The following is a 5,179-nucleotide window of genomic DNA, read 5'->3' on the forward strand; positions in this document are numbered from 1 at the left end:
TCCCCGGCTTATTTGACTAATCTATGCGTGGCCCCGCCCCCACCTCATCGGAATAATTTATGCGAAGCCTCTCCCGCCGCGCAGTGACACGTATCTCTAGCTAAGACACAATCGACCAGGCCTCGCAGCCACCAATCGCTGCAGCCCTTTCAAGTACCTAATGAATAATTAATGAGACCAAAACCCCAACAACAAATGTCTGGGACGTCAGGCGCCCGGGAGGGAACAGCACCGTGTCCACACTACCTGCCTGGAGCCTTCCCGCCAACAGAGGCAGTACAGGGTATGACTGATTCGGCAGCCAACCAATGAGGAGAGAAATTCAAAGAGCATTTCCCGCGCACCGCCCCTTCACTCCTGCTTTCCAGAGGCGGGGCTCAGCTCCCAAATCTTACTGCAAAACAGTCGCCGCAAAGAGCTTTCCAGTGATAGACAGGGACCAGACCCAATCCAGTCCTCCGTAGGTCCCGCGCCTCCCGCTGCCTCTCACAGATAGTAAACTGCAAAACGGGCCTCCCACTCTATCCAGTGACTGAGGCGGTCGCTGGAACGCGGAGTCTGACGTGCTGGCATGCTCCAGGCAATTTAATAGTAGAATCGATGCTGTATATCCCAAGAGTTGTAATACTGTAGTAGCCGGAGTAAGGCAATTAATTCAACGCTGACCTTGCTGGGCACCGCGGCTTTCGCTTATCATTTCAGCGATTCGGGAGACTGAAGCAAGTTCGAGGACAGCCTCAGCAATTTAGCGGGACCCTGTCTCAAAACAAAGATGGGGAAAAAAAAAAAGTCCTGGGATTTGGCTCAGCGGTTGAGCGCCTGCAGGTTCAATTCCTAATACCATCCAAAGGGCGGGGTGCGGGGGGTGGGGGTGGGAGGACACGCAGACCTTCAGGAAAATTCTGCATTCACTGCCTCTGCGTAGAGAGCAGTTTACACGAACAAAAAGGCAAGCAGAAAAATATAAGCCAAAACACCTCCCACATTTCATTTCTGGTGAACAGTTATGTCAAGATCTAAGGTCTGTTAAAGCAAATTGCAAGTTCGAGGCCAGCCTTGGCAATTAATTAAAGGAGCCCCTGTCTCATCAAAAAAATAAATAAATAAATAAAGGACTGGGGATGCAATTTAGTGGCAGAGCGTCCCTGGGTTCAATCCCCAGTACCACTGAAATAAATAAATAAAACGCTAACCTTAGGGAGAATTTCCCATTCATTGCCTCTGCTGAGAGGGCAACTATACAAACAAAAACAAAGGCCAGTAGCGAAAAGATAAGCCAAAAAGCACTCTCTCTCTCTCTCTCTCTCTCTCTCTCTCTCTCTCTCTTCTGGTGAACAGCTATGCCAAGATCTAGGGTCTGTTAAGGTAGTTTCCTTCAGATTTTTTTCCCCTACTGTCGTCAGCTGTGGAAAGCCCCAATCCAAAATGTCATCCAAAGTGCACCAATTTTAATGTCTTAAGTTTCTGTTTCAAACATCAGAAAAACCTTAGAATTTTACTGGTAGGTGAAAAGAAGGATTAACCCAAGATCTAATGCTGGCTGGCCTTGGCCACTCATCCTAAGCAATAGGTGAGAAAGCACAATCATTTGAGAAGTTACTCCAGTTTTAGGGTTTGAATTGCAAGATTTAATGAGCAACAGACAGGGTTAAATACATAACTGAGCATAGTGTGCTGGTGCAAGCTGTAATCCCAGAGGCTGGATTGAGACAGGAGGATCACAAGTTCAAAGCCAGCCGTAGCAAAGGCAAGGCGCTAAGCAACTAGGTGAGCCTCTGTCTCTAAAACAAAATAGGACTGGGGATGTGACTCAGTGGTCAAGTGCCCCTCGGTTCAATCCCTGGTACCAAAAAAAAAAAAAAAAAGGCCTTGTTAGTCGCAGGGATCTATCTACCTGAAAGAGTCTCATCTTGTTTCTGTTTTAAAGTAGGAAAGTAGGTATCATCAAGTCTTGTTTGTACAAACACAGCTGGGCAGCTGGGAATCTGGAACAAGAAGTCATTAAACTTCAATGGTCGTGATAATAGTTCCTTTGATATGCTTTTTTCTTCTTCCTGGCCAAATTGTTCACCAGCATCCTACAACCCTATCTGGTCCCAAAATACTAAAATCTTAGTTAGCAAAGCTAAATACTGTCAGACATGGTGGTGAATGCCTGTATTCCCAGTGATTCAGGAGGCTGAGGCAGAAGTATCCCAAGTTTGAGGCTAGCCTGGGTAATTTAAGTTTGACCCTGTGTCAAATTAAAAAATAAAAAGCATTGGTAGTATAGCTTAGTGGCCAATCCCAGCACCACAAGACATACAAAAACTGAATATTAAGATACTATATTCTACAATAATTTGTGCCTATGTTAAATGGCACAATTATTCAGTCTTCATTGCAATTCCTGTTATGAAGTTTCTAAATCATTGGCATCTCCCAAGTGATTGATGGTTTTTGTTTTTTTGTCATACTGAGGATTGGACACAGGTGCACTTAACCACTGAGCCACAACCCCAGCCCTTTTTATTTTTGAGTCAGGGTTTCAATAAATTGCCAAGACTGGCCTCAAACTTGCAATCCTCCTGCCTCAGCTTCCTGAGTCTCTGGGATTATAGGTGTGCACCACAGCAATTGGCAGTGACCAATGTTTTCTTGTATACTAGTAAATCAACTGACAGAGACTGGTTACAGAAAGACAAAAATCAAGGGTTGAGAGTTCAGGCCTATCCCCCAATTACTGGGGATCAAAGAAGAACTGAAGTTTAAGTTGATCATCAATGGCAAATTATTTAATCAAGTCTATATGATTAAGTTTCCATGAAACCAGAAAAGGACCAAGTCTGGGGGTCTTCCAGAGACATGAATGTCTCTGAAGGCTTGTACACCCAGAGAGGGCATGGCAGCTCCATGCCCTTCCCACACACTTTGGTGCAAGTCTCTTCCATCTAACTGTTCATCTACATCCTCTGCAGTATCCTCTATAATCAACTGTCAAACTTAAGAGTTTGCCAGAGTTCTCTGAGCTGCTCTAGCAGATTAATCAGACCAAAGAGGGACTCATGGGAACCCTGATTAATAGAGTTGGTCTGCCAAAGTTCCAGAGGTCCAGACTTGCATCCAGCATCTGAAAATGAGAGGCAGTCTTGTAGAACCCCGCCCTTAACCTGTGGATCTGATGCTCTCCCTAGGTAGTCAGAGTCCAACTGAATTGCCAGGTACAGTGGCACATGCCCGTAATCCCAGTGACTCAGGAGGCTGGGGCAGGAGGATGGAGAATTCAAAGCCAACTTTAGAAACTTGGCAAGGCCCTAAGCAACTCAGCAAGACACTGTCTCTAAATAAAAATAAAAATTAGGGCTGAGGATGTGGCTCAGAGGTTAAATGCCTGGGGGTTCAATCTCCAATACAAAAAAAAAAAAAAAATCCAACTGAATTAAAGGATATTCACCTGGTGTCTACTGCAGAACTGATTGGTTTCTTGGCAGGGGGTGCAGAGGGGTGCGGTACACATTTTAGTGACCAGAGGTGCTGTGTTGTATTAACTCCATTGCTCAGACCAACATTTAGCATCTTAACAATTGGGTCTTCAGAAAGAGTTCAAGTTTGAAATGTACCCACTTGAATCAAAGTGTGAAATATGATATGTCAAGAACTATGTAATGTTTTGAACAATCAACAATAAAATTTTAAAAAAAAGTTTGAAATGTGCTGACACCTGATAGCAGACTAAAAAATATGCTTTTCCCACTATAGGACTTTGCCTAGAAAAGATACTCTCAGGACAGATGCTTCATGAATTGAATGGGAAAGTCTAAAGTAACATTTTAGAGGGAATTCCCTACCCATCTTATATCCTCTTTCTGAAGACAGGTTAGCCTCCGTTCAAATCCTGAATCCAAGACAGACTTAGGTGACTTCCAGTACTTAATTAACTTCTTTGTGCAGCAGTCAGAGGGATCTAATGGGATAATTGGCAGTAAATGTTAATATACGTAAAGCACTTAGGACAGTGCCTTGCACAGCAAGCCTTTTAAGTACATCATTATCCCATAGGCCGCTTTCAAACAAAAAAGTTTAAGATAACTTAAAAGTAGTCTGAATAGAGGTACCACACTCAAAATCTTGAGTCAAGTTGAAGCATGGTCAAAAAACAAAACAAACAAACCAAAAAAAAAAAAAAAAAACTGATTTCGAGATGTGACTTATTTTTTATTGTTTTACCCATTTTCTTAACAAAAAATTCAAAAGGCGAGCAGCCAAGGTGGATAACGACGCCTTTCACAGCCCCAGGAGTAAAGGGAGGAAAAGCTAAGCCCACTCGGGTCTGCAAGTAGTTTGCTTCTGACACACACAATCGCTCAGCTGGACCCTGAGAAAGCACCAAAGAGCCCGTGGACATCGTTAGTGTGGCGAGAACCGAAATACGACACCACGGAGCTGGAAGAGGATCCCACTTTTCACTTGAAATGTGACCCCCGGTGAGGCGCACACCCTCGGTGCTCCTGGTAAGCTCGAGGTGGTCGGGCTCTCTAACCAAGAGATTTGCGCGCGACCGCGTCCGTAAGGTGTGTTACAACCACCTGGTGAAAGGCGCGCTAGGCAAACAAAAAAACGGTCAGCGCAGGAACCGCAGTCCAGGTTCGAGAAAGCACTTTGCCCAGAGGCGGGAGGGGTGGGCAGGGCCGCAGACAGCGGCTGGCTGGGTCGCCGCCCCGGAACCGTGGCGCCGCGGCTGCCTAAGGGAGGAACGAGCGTCGAGGCGGGACTCCCCGCCTGGAGCGGGGCCGCCGAAGCCAGACGCCCGCCCTACACATCCAGTGCCTTGCATTCCCACACCCGGCGACACGCGAGCCTTGCAAATCCCCAGACAGCTCCGCGCGGCCGGACTCTCGCAGAGGCGCGGCAGCCGCGGCTCCACAGCTGGCGCCGCTGACGTCAGGCTGACGTCAGGCATGACGCCGCGGCGGGGAGGGCGGGGACGGCGCGGGAGGGCGTTTCCGGAGCGCGCGCCGATTGAGGGGCGCTGACGTCGGGCTCAGGTGCGCGCGCCCGTCCGCGCGTGGCCCAGGTGGCGGCTAGCAGCTCTAGGTGGCGACCCGCGGCGCGAACCCAAGCTGTCCCGGTGCGGCCGGGAGCCGGGGTAGGGGGCGCGGCGGGAGGGCGCCCGGGCTTGCACGTGACGGGCGGGGAGGTC

The sequence above is a fragment of the Marmota marmota genome, unplaced genomic scaffold, assembly GCF_001458135.2.
Source record: "Marmota marmota marmota unplaced genomic scaffold, marMar, whole genome shotgun sequence".
Taxonomy (NCBI): Eukaryota; Metazoa; Chordata; class Mammalia; order Rodentia; family Sciuridae; genus Marmota; species Marmota marmota.